Source organism: Pleurodeles waltl, chromosome 5 (genome assembly GCF_031143425.1).
Source record: "Pleurodeles waltl isolate 20211129_DDA chromosome 5, aPleWal1.hap1.20221129, whole genome shotgun sequence".
NCBI classification, from domain to species: Eukaryota; Metazoa; Chordata; class Amphibia; order Caudata; family Salamandridae; genus Pleurodeles; species Pleurodeles waltl.
The window spans coordinates 1,051,863,914-1,051,881,475 of record NC_090444.1 but is presented as its reverse complement, the minus strand read 5'-3'; the positions used below and the strand labels follow the sequence as shown (position 1 = coordinate 1,051,881,475).

Below are 17,562 nucleotides of genomic sequence, written 5' to 3'. Positions count from 1 at the left end.
GTAAACCAAGGTGGGCGAGTGGTTAAGGCGTGGGACTTAAAATCCAATGGACATGTGTCCGCGTGGGGTCGAGCCCCACTCCTGGTAGATCATTTTTTCTCTCCCGTGACACTGTTCATTTCAATTTCACGCACTTTTCAGTTGCTCCTGATTATTATTAAAATAAGAGCTACATATAAAATCTTCATATAGATTAACGTGTATTTTTCTCCCCCAAAAAAAGTAAACCCCTTGTATTGTACATTTCTCTTTGAAACTTATTAACCTTTTGTTGCAGGTTGTATTACAGTATGCTTTTTAGTTTATTATAGGTGACTTATTTGTATATAATACCTGACTTAATGCTTTCCATTTGGTGCATAAGGAATTACAAAATCTCTCTACCATGAGGGGGGCTTGAACCCACGTGGACAAATGTCCATTGCATCTTAAGTCCAACGCCTTAACCACTCAGCCATCCTGGTACCTGTGCAGGAAAGGGCAACAACATGGCACTTAATATAGATATCAAGAGTGCCGAGTGTGTGACATTGAGCTTTCTATATATCTTTATATTTTCATATCTATATATTTTATCAGGTTACGCAAAACACAGTTCAGGAATACAAGGTAATGTCATGCCTCTCCTCTATAAAACGTGCATGTACTTAATCAAAAAAAAAATACAACCATACCTATCAAACATGTTTAAGATTATCTGCGTGTAGGACGAAAAAAGGTGCGCTTTTTTCACACCATTTTTGTCACATGTCCTATTAAATATGTCTGCAAATTGACGTTAAGCTTAAGAAATATCACACTAACCCCTTTTCAAGACTCAAAACTACACTTCACACAATCTAAAACACTTTGGGACAGATTTACAAGGCCCTTGCGCCCCTTAGCGCTACATTTGCAGAATTTATTTTGCCGCAAATGTGAAGATCATATCTACTACCATAGCACAATATTTACAAGGTGGCGCAAGCTAGGTTTGCGCCACCTTGTAAACACTTTGCGCCACATCATGCATAATATATGCATGATGTGTGCAAAGGGGGCGTTCCCTTGTTAGAGAGTGGGCACGCTCGTTCCTCACCTGACAGGTTGGTTTTTGAGGAGGGTGTCTCTGCGGCTGGTGTTGTAGCTACGAGCGAGCGCTTGGCTCCGCGTGGGTCGCTTCGTTTGCCGCACTGCACGGGAATGGCTGGGAGGCATAGAGTTGGCAGTAGAGGAAGCAGTGTGGTGGGGAAGGGTCAGGCATAATTTATACAAGGTGGGCGTTCCCCCATTAGGGAGCCCGAAAAAATGGCGCAAGGCAATCTAAGAGATTGCCTTGCGCCATTTGCTTTACACTTTCAACGCCTACTCAGAGGAGGCGTTAAAAGGGGGAATACCATTATTTATAATGGGCCCCTATGTACTCTGCAGGATTAGTCCCAAAATGATGGCGCTACTCCTGCAGAGTACATCAATAGCGTAAAAAATATAACGCTAATGCCCCTACCCTGTGCCATGGTGCGCCGTATTATTATATATATAGCTCACATATGGTGGTGGTTCAGGGGCGTTAAGGGGTGCAAGGAAAGTGGCGCTGCACCGGCAGAGCCACTTTCCTTAAATCTGCCCCTTTGTGTTTGTCTCGGAGCAACAGGTGGTGTATAATTTTGACACAAGTGAGGTCAATTACAATAGAGTCCAGCAATTACATGAAGATGGGCATACCTTTGTCAGGGGTGAGCTTAAGAAAGCACACCCTGGGGCGGCTGAAGCATTTTTGGGGTGTGACAGCTCCTTTGGGCTTCGCAGCTCAGGAGGACGAGCCATGCCAAAGGACGTCATGAAAAATAAGACAACAGCGGAGACGCCGGTAAAGGTCTGGGCACCTTCAAAATGCCGGTCATAAGAGAGGGTTGCATCCAGAGCGATCAACCCGACTACAAGGGAGTGGCCTGGTGAATCATTTGATTTAGGGTACAATCACGGCTTCAAGATCCCAGCTATCAGCCAAGGTGCTGTCTCGTTGGCTTCGGGGCTCATTTTGTATGATGAATTGATGGATTACGATGACGACCAGGAGACTAAGGAGGGGGAGAATTGTGAGGTTGGGGATGAGACTGCGGGGAAGGAGATGCAGCAACGAAATTAGGTGAGCTGTTCTAACAGAGGAAGGAGTTTTGGTGTGTTTCAGGATTTGCCCCCTTTGATGGTGCAGCGTAATCGGAAAGTCAAGACGAATAATCAGGTACCTGCAAGTGGTTTCATTCAAAAAAGGTGAGACCCAGGCTGCTGTGGCTATGGGGTATGAAGAGTTAAGCATGAAGGTAGTGTGTTTGGTGTCTGTAACAGTGGGTAATACCCTTTTGCGTTAGCATAAGGAAGTTTGGGTAGATTGAGTGGGAAAGATGATGCAAATAATGAAGCAGTTATAGATGCAGACAAAGTCCATTTGGGGGTGCTGTGAACAAAAAAGTCGGAGTCAATGATGGTAAGTCAGAGGCAAGTGGTGAGGAGGCTTCCAAGGCAGAGCCAGGTAAGGAAAAAGGAAACTCAGGTGAGGGTAGTGTAAAAAGTAAAAAGTTGCCATATATGGGGGTGTTGTTGCCTTTGGGGGCGCATCTCACCCAAGCCATGAAGGAAAACATTTGTAAAGGTGAGTTTGTTGATGTTTTTAAATTATTACATAGAGAAGTGTGGGTTAAGGAAGGGTCAAAGGAGGAGGAATGGGAATTAGCTAGGAGGCCGAAAGTTCCCACTACCCTTGAGAATTGGATGTCAGTATTCTTAATCATTGCTAGCGTTTATTGTGAGAGGCATCCGGAGCGATGTATTTCTCTATTAAAATACATGGACGTTTTTAGGTGGGCTCAAATAGACTATGGTGGTTTTGGATGTTTTAGATATAATGAAGAACTTAGAGCCCAGATGGCATTATTTCCAGATAAAGAATGGTGAGATATTTATAATGAGCTTTGGATGCAATGGTTGTGTACTTCCAAGAATGCCTCAGCGTTACACACAGCTAGTGGTCTTCTGGTTCCTTACAAGCCCTGTCAGGGGCATCCCAACCAATCTAGGGTGGGTAGTTTCACGAGAGCTCAGTTCCCACAGAATGGATCTTGTTGGTCCTTCAACAGAGGGTCATGCACACGACTCCAGTGCAAGTTCATGCACAATTGCTCCATTTGCAGGGGCAAACATCCATTGGTGCAATGTTTTGGAGGGATGCAATGGGGATGGAAGGCTAATGCAGGTAGAGGTGGTGATAGGGGAAGGGGTCGGATTCAGCAGATGGTGGGAAAAGGGCCCTTCTCCTAATAAATTCGATATTTTGTTTTATTGGTTGCAGTTTTATCCGAGGCGTGAGGAGGCCAAGTTACTGTACTAGAGTTTTCTTGAGGGTTTCAAACTATGTTATCAAGGTCATAGAAGACAGAGAAAAAATTTGAAATCTGCAGTTGAGAATCCGGAAGTGGTGAGAATGAAATTGAGGAAGGAATTGGAGGCTGGCAGAATGGTGGGTCCATGTGATACCTGGCCGATTCATAACTTAACAATTTCACCACTGGGTGTTGTGCCTAAAACACAACAAGGTGAGTTTAGATTGATTCATCATCTATCGTGGTCTGCAGGGGAGTCAGTTAATGATTTAATTGCACATGAAGACTCCATAGTGCATTGCACATCAGTGGAAGACGCAATTAAGTTGGTAAGGGCTTGTGGAAGGAAGGCACAAATGGCAAAGTTAGGCATTCAGTCTGTCTTTTGACTATTGCCGGTACATCCTGAGGATTTTTCATTGTTGGGTCTTTAATTTGAAGCTTATATATTTGTGGATATAATGTTGCCAATGGGCTGTTCTGTTTCTTGTTTCCTGTTTGAAACTTGTAGTTGTTTTTTGAAGTGGTTTTTCCAACAGAAGACTGGGCTCGGGCATGTCACGCACTACCTAGGTGACTCTTTTCTGATGGGCTTGCAGTGATCCAATGAATGTAAAAAAGGGTTAATTGAATTTCAGAAGTGTATGGAGGAGATGGAAGTACCTTTGGCTCCGGATAAGACTGAAGGCCCTGCTATATTGGACTCAGAGAAATCTGAGGTACGGTTGCCGGTGGATAAGTGCAAAAGTTGATTTCTCTGTTGGAGGAGGCTGTTTCCAAGGATAAGCTGGAGTTACAGCAGGTGCAAACCTTATTGGGTTCTTTGAAGTTTGCGTGCCGTGTGGTGAGAGTTGGTAGAGCTCTTTGTAGGTGCCTTGGTTTTTCAGTCAAAGGTGCTGTTTTACCTCATCCCACAATTCGGCTTAAAGAGGTCCTCAATGCTGACTTCAGAATGTTGGTTTCTTTCCAGCAAAGTAATAATGGTGTTAACATGTTGACGGTTGAGGATGAATGGTTATGGCAAGTTCAATTTTTTTCTGATGATTCGGGAGCCCATGGTTTGGTTTTCTGAGATGGTGATTGGACTGCTGAGTCGTTGCCGGATTCTTGGAGAAAGGCACACCATAGCATTTCGTTTCTGGAGTTTTTTTCCATTTGATGGTTGCTTTAGTGTTGTGTGGTAACCTTTTAGCAAACAGGCGAGTTCTTTTTAATGTGGATAGCCAAACAGTTGTTAATTTAGTCAATTCACAGAAGGCTCGAGATGAAAAAGTTTTGAAGTTGTTGCGTTTATTTTTGCTTCATTGTCTGAAATTCAATATTTTGTTTAAGGGTCAGTAAGTTCCAGGTGTGAATAATGATATCACTGATGGGCTATCTCAATCACAGTGGTAGAGATTCGGTGTACTGGTGCCGGGAGCAGATTTGCTGAAAACGGCTTTGACGGTGGACCTTTGGGAGCTGGGAATCTAAGGATGTTACAATTGATTCGTCAGTCCATTGCTCCATCTACTTTGAGGTCATATGGCAAGGCCTGGGCAGAATTTATTGAGTCTGGTGCATTGAGGAGGTATGAGGGACCTTACATGTCACGGTATAGGAGGGAGGATGGAGTCCGCTTCATTATGACACATATTGACCTAGGATTGGCGGTGGTGACTATAACAGGGAAGATGGCACGTATTACATTTTTTGGTAAGTACTTTTGGGATTATGATACCATGGAAGGAGAGATGTGTAGGAGAATTGTTGCTGGCTGGGCGATGGAGGGTGGATCCAGGTTGGATCAATGGCATCCTATTTCCATGCAAAAGCTGAGGGATATTTTGGGGGTTTTGAATTCAATTTGCTTTTCCTGTTGGGAGGGCTGATAGTATAGATGATTCTTCTCCTGAAAAACAACTATATCATGACTGCAGGCACACCTGCACCATGTAGACCAGGGTGGCCGAGTGGTTAAGGTGTTGGACTTAAAATCCAATGGACATGTGTCCGCGTGGGATCGAGCCCCACTCCTGGTATATCATTTTTTCTCTCCCGTGACACTGTTCATTTCAATTTCACGCACTTTTCAGTTGCTCCTGATTATTATTAAAATAAGAGCTACATATAAAATCTTCATATGGATTAACGTGTATTTTTCTCCCCCCAAAAAAGTAAACGCCTTGTATTGTACATTTCTCTTTGAAACTTATTAACCTTTTGTTGCAGGTTGTATTACAGTATGCTTTTTCGTTTATTATAGGTGACTTATTTGTTTATGATACCTGACTTAATGCTTTCCATTTGGTGCATAAGGAATTACAAAATCTCTCTACCAGGAGGGGGGCTTCAACCCACGTGGACACATGTCCATTGCATCTTAAGTCCAACGCCTTAACCACTCGGCCTTCCTGGTACCTGTGCAGGAAAGGGCAACAACATGGCACTTATTATAGATATCAAGAGTGCTCAGTGTGTGACACTGAGCTTTCTATATATCTATATATTTTCATATCTATATATTTTATCAGGTTACGCAAAACACAGTTCAGGAATACAAGGTAATGTCATGCCTCTCCTCTATAAAACGTGCATGTACTTAATCAAAAAAAAAATACAACCATACCTATCAAACATGTTTAAGATTATCTGCGTGTAGGACGAAAAAAGGTGCGCTTTTTTCACACCATTTTTGTCACATGTCCTATTAAATATGTCTGCAAATTGACGTTAAGCTTAAGAAATATCACACTAACCCCTTTTCAAGACTCAAAACTACACTTCACACAATCTAAAACACTTTGGGACAGATTTACAAGACCCTTGCGCCCCTTAGCGCTACATTTGCAGAATTTATTTTGCCGCAAATGTGAAGATCATATCTACTACCATAGCACAATATTTACAAGGTGGTGCAAGCTAGGTTTGCGCCAACTTGTAAACACTTTGCGCCACATCATGCATAATATATGCATGATGTGTGCAAAGGGGGCGTTCCCTTGTTAGAGAGTGGGCACGCTCGTTCCTCACCTGACAGGTTGGTTTTTGAGGAGGGTGTCTCTGCGGCTGGTGTTGTAGCTACGAGCGAGCGCTTGGCTCCGCGTGGGTCGCTTCGTTTGCCGCACTGCACGGGAATGGCTGGGAGGCATAGAGTTGGCAGTAGAGGAAGCAGTGTGGTGGGGAAGGGTCAGGCATAATTTATACAAGGTGGGCGTTCCCCCATTAGGGAGCCCGAAAAAATGGCGCAAGGCAATCTAAGAGATTCCCTTGCGCCATTTGCTTTACACTTTCAACGCCTACTCAGAGGAGGCGTTAAAAGGGGGAATACCATTATTTATAATGGGCCCCTATGTACTCTGCAGGATTAGTCCCAAAATGATGGCGCTACTCCTGCAGAGTACATCAATAGCGTAAAAAATATAACGCTAATGCCCCTACCCTGTGCCATGGTGCGCCGTATTATTATATATATAGCTCACATATGGTGGTGGTACAGGGGCGTTAAGGGGTGCAAGGAAAGTGGCGCTGCACCGGCAGAGCCACTTTCCTTAAATCTGCCCCTTTGTGTTTGTCTCGGAGCAACAGGTGGTGTATAATTTTGACACAAGTGAGGTCAATTACAATAGAGTCCAGCAATTACATGAAGATGGGCATACCTTTGTCAGGGGTGAGCTTAAGAAAGCACACCCTGGGGCGGCTGAAGCATTTTTGGGGTGTGACAGCTCCTTTGGGCTTCGCAGCTCAGGAGGACGAGCCATGCCAAAGGACGTCATGAAAAATAAGACAACAGCGGAGACGCCGGTAAAGGTCTGGGCACCTTTAAAATGCCGGTCATAAGAGAGGGTTGCATCCAGAGCGATCAACCCGACTACAAGGGAGTGGCCTGGTGAATCATTTGATTTAGGGTACAATCACGGCTTCAAGATCCCAGCTATCAGCCAAGGTGCTGTCTCGTTGGCTTCGGGGCTCATTTTGTATGATGAATTGATGGATTACGATGACGACCAGGAGACTAAGGAGGGGGAGAATTGTGAGGTTGGGGATGAGACTGCGGGGAAGGAGATGCATCAAAGAAATTAGGTGAGCTGTTCTAACAGAGGAAGGAGTTTTGGTGTGTTTCAGGATTTGCCCCCTTTGATGGTGCAGCGTAATCGGATAGTCAAGACGAATAATCAGGTACCTGCAAGTGGTTTCAGTCAAAAAAGGTGAGACACAGGCTGCTGTGGCTATGGGGTGTGAAGAGTTAAGCATGAAGGTAGTGTGTTTGGTGTCTGTAACAGTGGGTAATACCCTTTTGCGTTAGCATAAGGAAGTTTGGGTAGATTGAGTGGGAAAGATGATGCAAATAATGAAGTAGTTAAAGATGCAGACAAAGTCCATTTGGGGGTGCTGTGAACAAAAAAGTCAGAGTCAATGATGGTAAGTCAGAGGCAAGTGGTGAGGAGGCTTCTAAGGCAGAGCCAGGTAAGGAAAAAGGAAACTCAGGTGAGGGTAGTGTAAAAAGTAAAAAGTTGCCATATATGGGGGTGTTCTTGCCTTTGGGGGCGCATCTCACCCAAGTCATGAAGGAAAACATTTGTAAAGGTGAGTTTGTTGATGTTTTTAAATTATTACATAGAGAAGTGTGGGCTAAGGAAGAGTCAAAGGAGGAGGAATGGGAATTAGCTAGGAGGCCGAAAGTTCCCACTACCCTTGAGAATTGGATGTCAGTATTCTTAATCATTGCTAGCGTTTATTGTGAGAGGCATCCGGAGCGATGTATTTCTCTATTAAAATACATGGACGTTTTTAGGTGGGCTCAAATAGACTATGGTGGTTTTGGATGTTTTAGATATAATGAAGAACTTAGAGCCCAGATGGCATTATTTCCAGATAAAGAATGGTGAGATATTTATAATGAGCTTTGGATGCAATGGTTGTGTACTTCCAAGAATGCCTCAGCGTTACACACAGCTAGTGGTCTTCTGGTTCCTTACAAGCCCTGTCAGGGGCATCCCAACCAATCTGGGGTGGGTAGTTTCACGAGAGGTCAGTTCCCACAGAATGGATCTTGTTGGTCCTTCAACAGAGGGTCATGCACATGACTCCAGTGCAAGTTCATGCACAATTGCTCCAATTGCAGGGGCAAACATCCATTGGTGTAATGTTGTGGAGGGATGCAATTGGGATGGAAGGCTAATGCAGGTAGAGGTGGTGATAGGGGAAGGGGTCGGATGCAGCAGATGGTGGGAAAAGGGCCCTTCTCCTAATAAATTAGATATTTTGTTTTATTGGTTGCAGTTTTATCCGAGGCGTGAGGAGGCCAAGTTACTGTACTAGAGTTTTCTTGAGGGTTTCAAGCTATGTTATCAAGGTCATAGAAGACAGAGAAAAAATTTGAAATCTGCAGTTGAGAATCCGGAAGTGGTGAGAAAGAAATTGAGGAAGGAATTGGAGGCTGGCAGAATGGTGGGTCCATGTGATACCTGGCCGATTCATAACTTAACAATTTCACCACTGGGTGTTGTGCCTAAAACACAACAAGGTGAGTTTAGATTGATTCATCATCTATCGTGGTCTGCAGGGGAGTCAGTTAATGATTTAATTGCACATGAAGACTCCATAGTGCATTGCACATCAGTGGAAGACGCAATTAAGTTGGTAAGGGCTTGTGGAAGGAAGGCACAAATGGCAAAGTTAGACATTCAGTCTGTCTTTTGACTATTGCCGGTATATCCTGAGGATTTTTCATTGTTGGGTCTTTAATTTGAGGATTCTATATTTGTGGATATAATGTTGCCAATGGGCTGTTCTGTTTCTTGTTCCCTGTTTGAAACTTGTAGTTGTTTTTTGCAGTGGTTTTTCCAACAGAAGACTGGGCTCGGGCATGTCACGCACTACCTAGGTGACTCTTTTCTGATGGGCTTGCAGTGATCCAATGAATGTAAAAAAGGGTTAATTGAATTTCAGAAGTGTATGGAGGAGATGGAAGTACCTTTGGCTCCGGATAAGACTGAAGGCCCTGCTATATTGGACTCAGAGAAATCTGAGGTACGGTTGCCGGTGGATAAGTGCAAAAGTTTATTTCTCTGTTGGAGGAGGCTGTTTCCAAGGATAAGCTGGAGTTACAGCAGGTGCAAGCCTTATTGGGTTCTTTGAAGTTTGCGTGCCGTGTGGTGAGAGTTGGTAGAGCTCTTTGTAGGTGCCTTGGTTTTTCAGTCAAAGGTGCTGTTTTACCTCATCGCAGAATTCGGCTTAAAGAGGTCCTCAATGCTGACTTCAGAATGTTGGTTTCTTTCCAGCAAAGTAATAATGGTGTTAACATGTTGACGGTTGAGGATGAATGGTTATGTCAAGTTCAAATTTTTTCTGATGATTCGGGAGCCCATGGTTTGGTTTTCTGAGATGGTGATTGGACTGCTGAGTCGTGGCCGGATTCTTGGAGAAAGGCACACCATAGCATTTCGTTTCTGGAGTTTTTTTCCATTTGATGGTTGCTTTAGTGTTGTGTGGTAACCTTTTAGCAAACAGGCGAGTGCTTTTTAATGTGGATAGCCACACAGTTGTTAATTTAGTCAATTCACATAAGGCTCGAGATGAAAAAGTTTTGAAGTTGTTGCGTTTATTTTTGCTTCATTGTCTGAAATTCAATATTTTGTTTAAGGGTCAGTATGTTCCAGGTGTGAATAATGATATCACTGATGGGCTATCTCGTTCACAGTGGCACAGATTCGGTGTACTGGTGCCGGGAGCAGATTTGCTGAAAACGGCTTTGACTGTGGACCTTTGGGAGCTGGGAATCTAAGGATGTTACAATTGATTTGTCAGTCCATTGCTCCATTTACTTTGAGGTCATATGGCAAGGCCTGTGCAGAATTTATTGAATCTGGTGCATTGAGGAGGTATGAGGGACCTTACATGTCACGGTATAGGAGGGAGGATGGAGTCCGCTTCATTATGACACACATTGACCTAGGATTGGCGGTGGTGACTATAACAGGGAAGATGGCAGGTATTACATTTTTTGGTAAGTACTTTTGGGATTATGATACCATGGAAGGAGAAATGTGTAGGAGAATTGTTGCTGGCTGGGCGATGGAGGGTGGATCCAGGTTGGATCAATGGCATCCTATTTCCATGCAAAAGCTGAGGGATATTTTGGGGGTTTTGAATTCAATTTGCTTTTCCTGTTGGGAGGGCTGATAGTATAGATGATTCTTTTCCTGAAAAACAACTATATCATGATTGCAGGCACACTTGCACTATGTAGACCAGGGTGGCCGAGTGGTTAAGGCTTTGGACTTAAGATCCAATGGACATGTGTCCGCGTGGGTTCGAGCCCCACTCCTGGTATATCATTTTTTCTCTCCCGTGACACTGTTCATTTCAATTTCACGCACTTTTCAGTTGCTCCTGATTATTATTAAAATAAGAGCTACATATAAAATCTTCATATCGATTAACGTGTATTTTTCTCCACCAAAAAGAGTAAACGCCTTGTATTGTACATTTCTCTTTGAAACTTAGTAACCTTTTGTTGCAGGTTGTATTACAGTATGCTTTTTCGTTTATTATAGGTGACTTATTTGTTTATGATACCTGACTTAATGCTTTCCATTTGGTGCATAAGGAATTACAAAATCTCTCTACCAGGAGTGGGGCTTGAACCCACATGGACACATGTCCATTGGATCTTAAGTCCAACGCCTTAACCACTCGGCCATCCTGGTACCTGTGCAGGAAAGGGCAACAACATGGCACTTATTATAGATATCAAGAGTGCTCACTGTGTGACAGTGAGCTTTCTATATATAGATATATCTTCATATCTATATATTTTATCAGGTTACGCAAAACACATTTCAGGAATAGAAGGTAATGTCATGCCTCTCCTCTATAAAACGTGCATGTACTTAATAAAAAAAAAAATACAACCATACCTATCAAACATGTTTAAGATTATCAGCGTGTACGACGAAAAAAGGTGCGCTTTTTTCACACCATTTTTGTCACATGTCCTATTAAATATGTCTGCAAATTGACGTTAATCTTAAGAAATATCACACTAACCCCTTTTCAAGACTCAAAACTGCACTTCACACAATCTAAAACACTTTGGGACAGATTTACAAGGCCCTTGCGCCCCTTAGCGCTACATTTGCAGAATTTATTTTGCCGCAAATGTGAAGATCATATCTACTACCATAGCACAATATTTACAAGGTGGCGCAAGCTAGGTTTGCGCCACCTTGTAAATACTTTGCGCCACATCATGCATAATATATGCATGATGTGTGCAAACGGAGCGTTCCCTTGTTAGAGAGTGGGCACGCTCGTTCCTCACCTGACAGGTTGCTTTTTGAGGAGGGTGTCTCTGGGGCTGGTGTTGTAGCTACGAGCGAGCGCTTGGCTCCGCGTGGGTCGCTTCGTTCGCCGCACTGCACTGGAATGGCTGGGAGGCATAGAGTTGGCAGTAGAGGAAGCGGTGTGGTGGGGAAGGGTCAGGCATAATTTATACAAGATGTGCGTTCCCCCATTAGGGAGCCCGAAAAAATGGCGCAAGGCAATCTAAGAGATTTCCTTGCGCCATTTCTTTTCCACTTTCAACGCCTACTCAGAGGAGGCGTTAAAAGGGGGAATACCATTATTTATAATGGGCCCCTATGTACTCTGCAGGATTAGTCCCAAAATGATGGCGCTACTCCTGCAGAGTACATCAATAGCATAAAAAATATAATGCTAATGCCCCTACCCTGTGCCATGGTGCGCCGTATTATTATATATATAGCTCACACATGGTGGCGGTACAGGGGCGTTAAGGGGTGCAAGGAAAGTGGCGCTGCACCGGCAGAGCCACTTTCCTTAAATCTGCCCCTTTGTGTTTGTCTCGGAGCAACAGGTGGTTTATAATTTTGACACAAGTGAGGTCAATTTCAATAGAGTCCAGCAATTACAGGAAGATGGGTATAGCTTTGTCAGGGGTGAGCTTAAGAAAGCACACCCTGGGGCGGCTGAAGCATTTTTGGGGTGTGACAGCTCCTTTGGGCTTCGCAGCTCAGGAGGACGAGCCATGCCAAAGGACGTCATGAAAAATAAGGCAACAGCAGAGACGCCGGTAAAGGTCTCGGCACCTTTAAAATACCGGTCATAAGAGAGGGTTGCATCCAGAAAGATCAACCCGACTACAAGGGAGTGGCCTGGTGAATCATTTGATTTAGGGTACAATCACGGCTTCAAGATCCCAGCTATCAGCCAAGGTGCTGTCTCGTTGGCTTCGGGGCTCATTTTTCATGATGAATTGATGGATTACGATGACGACTAGGAGACTAAGGAGGGGGAGAATTGTGAGGTTGGGGATGAGACTGCGGGGAAGGAGATGCAGCAAAGAAATTAGGTGAGCTGTTCTAACAGAGGAAGGAGTTTTGGTGTGTTTCAGGATTTGCCCCCTTTGATGGTGCAGCGTAATCGGAAAGTCAAGACGAATAATCAGGTACCTGCAAGTGGTTTCATTAAAAAAAGGTGAGACACAGGCTGCTGTGGCTATGGGGTGTGAAGAGTTAAGCATGAAGGTAGTGTGTTTGGTGTCTGTAACAGTGGGTAATACCCTTTTGCGTTAGCATAAGGAAGTTTGGGTAGATTGAGTGGGAAAGATGATGCAAATAATGAAATAGTTAAAGATGCAGACAAAGTCCATTTGGGGGGGCTGTGAACAAAAAAGTCGGAGTCAATGATGGTAAGTAAGAGGCAAGTGGTGAGGAGGCTTCTAAGGCAGAGCCAGGTAAGGAAAAAGGAAACTCAGGTGAGGGTAGTATAAAAAGTAAAAAGTTGACATATATGGGGGTGTTCTTGCCTTTGGGGGCGCATCTCACCCAGGCCATGAAGGAAAACATTTGTAAAGGTGAGTTTGTTGATGTTTTTAAATTATTACATAGAGAAGTGTGGGCTAAGGAAGAGTCAAAGGAGGAGGAATGGGAATTAGCTAGGAGGCCGAAAGTTCCCACTACCCTTGAGAATTGGATGTCAGTATTCTTAATCATTGCTAGCGTTTATTGTGAGAGGCATCCGGAGCGATGTATTTCTCTATTAAAATACATGGACGTTTTTAGGTGGGCTCAAATAGACTATGGTGGTTTTGGATGTTTTAGATATAATGAAGAACTTAGAGCCCAGATGGCATTATTTCCAGATAAAGAATGGTGAGATATTTATAATGAGCTTTGGATGCAATGGTTGTGTACTTCCAAGAATGCCTCAGCGTTACACACAGCTAGTGGTCTTCTGGTTCCTTACAAGCCCTGTCAGGGGCATCCCAACCAATCTGGGGTGGGTAGTTTCACGAGAGGTCAGTTCCCACAGAATGGATCTTGTTGAACCTTCAACAGAGGGTCATGCACACGACTCCAGTGCAAGTTCCTGCACAATTGCTCCAATTGCAGGGGCAAACATCCATTGGTGTAATGTTTTGGAGGGATGCAATAGGGATGGAAGGGTAATGCAGGTAGAGGTAGTGATAGGGGAAGGGGTCGGATGCAGCAGATGGTGGGAAAAGGGCCCTTCTCCTAATAAATTCGATATTTTGTTTTATTGGTTGCAGTTTTATCCGAGGCGTGAGGAGGCCAAGTTACTGTACTAGAGTTTTCTTGAGGGTTTCAAGCTATGTTATCAAGGTCATAGAAGACAGAGAAAAAATGTAAAATCTGCAGTTGAGAATCCGGAAGTGGTGAGAAAGAAATTGAGTAAGGAATTGGAGGCTGGCAGAATGGTGGGACCATGTGATACCTGGCCGATTCATAACTTAACAATTTCACCACTGGGTGTTGTGCCTAAAATACAACAAGGTGAGTTTAGATTGATTCATCATCTATCGTGGTCTGCAGGGGAGTCAGTTAATGATTTAATTGCACATGAAGACTCCATAGTGCATTGCACATCAGTGAAAGAGGCAATTAAGTTGGTAAGGGCTTGTGGAAGGAAGGCACAAATGGCAAAGTTAGACATTCAATCTGTCTTTTGACTATTGCCGGTACATCCTGAGGATTTTTCATTGTTGGGTCTTTAATTTGAGGATTCTATATTTGTGGATATAATGTAGCCAATGGGCTGTTCTGTTTCTTGTTCCCTGTTTGAAACTTGTAGTTGTTTTTTGCAGTGGTTTTTCCAACAGAAGACTGGGCTCGGGCATGACACGCACTACCTAGGTGACTCTTTTCTGATGGGCTTGCAGTGATCCAATGAATGTAAAAAAGGGTTATTTGAATTTCAGAAGTGTATGGAGGAGATGGCTGTACCTTTGGCTCCGGATAAGACTGAAGGCCCTGCTATATTGGACTCAGAGAAATCTGAGGTACGGTTGCCGGTGGATAAGTGCAAAAGTTGATTTCTCTGTTGAAGGAGGCTGTTTCCAAGGATAAGCTGGAGTTACAGCAGGTGCAAACCTTATTGGGTTCTTTGAAGTTTGCGTGCCGTGCGGTGAGAGTTGGTAGAGCTCTTTGTAGGTGCCTTGGTTTTTCAGTCAAAGGTGCTGTTTTACCTCATCCCAGAATTCGGCTTAAAGAGGTCCTCAATGCTGACTTCAGAATGTTGGTTTCTTTCCAGCAAAGTAATAATGGTGTTAACATGTTGACGGTTGAGGATGAATGGTTATGGCAAGTTCAATTTTTTTCTGATGATTCAGGAGCCCATGGTTTGGTTTTCTGATATAGTGATTGGACTGCTGAGTCGTGGCCGGATTCTTGGAGAAAGGCACACCATAGCATTTCCTTTCTCGAGTTTTTTTCCATTTGATGGTTGCTTTAGTGTTGTGTGGTAACCTTTTAGCAAACAGGTGAGTGCTTTTTAATGTGGATAGCCAAACAGTTGTTAATTTAGTCAATTCACAGAAGGCTCAAGATGAAAAAGTTTTGAAGTTGTTGCGTTTATTTTTGCTTCATTGTCTGAATTTCAATATTTTGTTTAAGGGTCAGTATGTTCCAGGTGTGAATAATGATATCACTGATGGGCTATCTCGTTCACAGTGGCAGAGATTCTGTGTAATGGTGCCGGGAGCAGATTTGCTGAAAACGGCTTTGACAGTGGACCTTTGGGAGCTGGGAATCTAAGGATGTTACAATTGATTTGTCAGTCCATTGCTCCATCTACTTTGAGGTCATATGGCAAGGCCTGGGCAGAATTTATTGAGTCTGGTGCATTGAGGAGGTATGAGGGACCTTACATGTCACGGTATAGGAGGGAGGATGGAGTCTGCTTCATTATGACACACAATGACCTAGGATTGGCGGTGGTGACTATAACAGGGAAGATGGCAGGTATTACATTTTTTGGTAAGTACTTTTGGGATTATGATACCATGGAAGGAGAAATGTGTAGGAGAATTGTTGCTGGCTGGGCGATGGAGGGTGGATCCAGGTTGGATCAATGGCATCCTATTTCCATGCAAAAGCTGAGGGATATTTTGGGGGTTTTGAATTAAATTTGGTTTTCCTGTTGGGAGGGCTGATAGTATAGATGATTCTTCTCCTGAAAAACAACTATATCATGATTGCAGGCACACCTGCACTATGTAGACCAGGGTGGCCGAGTGGTTAAGGCGTTGGACTTAAGATCCAATGGACATGTGTCTGCGTGGGTTCGAGCCCCACTCCTGGTATATCGTTTTTTCTCTCCCGTCACACTGTTCTTTTCAATTTCACGCACTTTTCAGTTGCTCCTGATTATTATTAAAATAAGATCTACATATAAAATCTTCATATCGATTAACGTGTATTTTTCTCCCCCAAAAAGAGTAAACGCCTTGTATTGTACATTTCTCTTTGAAACTTAGTAACCTTTTGTTGCAGGTTGTATTACAGTATGCTTTTTCATTTATTATAGGTGACTTATTTGTTTATGATACCTGACTTAATGCTTTCCATTTGGTGCCTAAGGAATTACAAAATCTCTCTACCAGGAGTGGGGCTTGAACCCACGAGGACACATGTCCATTGGATCTTAAGTCCAACGCCTTAACAACTCGGCAATCCCGGTATCTGTGCAAGAAATTGCAACAACATGGCACTTATTATAGATATCAAGAGTGCTCAGTGTGTGACAGTGAGCTCTCTATATATATATATATTTTCATATCTATATATTTTATCAGGTTACGCAAATCACATTTCAGGAATACAAGGTAATGTCATGCCTCTCCTCTATAAAACGTGCATGTACTTAATAAAAAAAAAAATACAACCATACCTATCAAACATGTTTAAGATTATCAGCGTGTAGGACGAAAAAAGGTGCGCTTTTTTCACACCATTTTTGTCACATGTCCTATTAAATATGTCTGTAAATTGACGTTAATCTTAAGAAATATCACACTAACCCCTTTTCAAGACTCAAAACTACACTTCACACAATCTAAAACACTTTGGGACAGATTTACAAGTCCCTTGCGCCCCTTAGCGCTACATTTGCAGAATTTATTTTGCCGCAAATGTGAAGATCATATCTACTACCATAGCACAATATTTACAAGGTGCCGCAAGCTAGGTTTGCGCCACCTTGTAAACACTTTGCGCCACATCTTGCATAATATATGCTTGATGTGTGCAAAGGGGGCGTTCCCTTGTTAGAGAGTGGGCACGCTCGTTCCTCACCTGACAGGTTGCTTTTTGAGGAGGGTGTCTCTGGGGCTGGTGTTGTAGCTACGAGCGAGCGCTTGGCTCCGCGTGGGTCGCTTCGTTCGCCGCACTGCACTGGAATGGCTGGGAGGCATAGAGTTGGCAGTAGAGGAAGCTGTGTGGTGGGGAAGGGTCAGGCATAATTTACACAAGGTGGGCGTTCCCCCATTAGGGAGCCCGAAAAAATGGCGCAAGGCAATCTAAGAGATTTCCTTGCGCCATTTGTTTTACACTTTCAACGCCTACTCAGAGGAGGCGTTAAAAGGGGGAATACCATTATTTATAATGGGCCCCTATGTACTCTGCAGGATTAGTCTTAAAATGATGGCGCTACTCCTGCAGAGTACATCAATAGCATAAAAAATATAACGCTAATGCCCCTACCCTGTGCCATGGTGCGCCCTATTATTATGTATATAGCTCACACATAGTGGCGGTACAGGGGCGTTAAGGGGTGCAAGGAAAGTGGCGCTGCACCGGCAGAGCCACTTTCCTTAAATCTGCCCCTTTGTGTTTGTCTCGGAGCAACAGGTGGTTTATAATTTTGACACAAGTTAGGTCAATTTCAATAGAGTCCAGCA

At 43.6% G+C, this 17,562-nt stretch overlaps 6 non-coding genes across 6 annotated transcripts; 3 read left to right on the top strand and 3 right to left on the bottom strand.

The window, feature by feature from the left end:
* Positions 1 to 381: 381 nt before the first annotated feature.
* TRNAL-UAA (transfer RNA leucine (anticodon UAA)) lies at positions 382 to 464 on the bottom strand. Its single transcript has one exon. It is a non-coding gene; the product is annotated as a tRNA-Leu (tRNA).
* A 4,833-nt stretch (positions 465 to 5,297) lies between these two features.
* On the top strand, positions 5,298 to 5,380 carry TRNAL-UAA (transfer RNA leucine (anticodon UAA)). Its single transcript has one exon. It is a non-coding gene; the product is annotated as a tRNA-Leu (tRNA).
* A 5,210-nt stretch (positions 5,381 to 10,590) lies between these two features.
* Positions 10,591 to 10,673, top strand: TRNAL-UAA (transfer RNA leucine (anticodon UAA)). The gene has a single exon. It is a non-coding gene; the product is annotated as a tRNA-Leu (tRNA).
* A 294-nt stretch (positions 10,674 to 10,967) lies between these two features.
* Positions 10,968 to 11,050, bottom strand: TRNAL-UAA (transfer RNA leucine (anticodon UAA)). The gene has a single exon. It is a non-coding gene; the product is annotated as a tRNA-Leu (tRNA).
* Positions 11,051 to 15,883: 4,833 nt separating this feature from the next.
* TRNAL-UAA (transfer RNA leucine (anticodon UAA)) lies at positions 15,884 to 15,966 on the top strand. The gene has a single exon. It is a non-coding gene; the product is annotated as a tRNA-Leu (tRNA).
* Positions 15,967 to 16,260: 294 nt separating this feature from the next.
* Positions 16,261 to 16,343, bottom strand: TRNAL-UAA (transfer RNA leucine (anticodon UAA)). The gene has a single exon. It is a non-coding gene; the product is annotated as a tRNA-Leu (tRNA).
* Between the last annotated feature and the right edge of the window lie 1,219 nt (positions 16,344 to 17,562).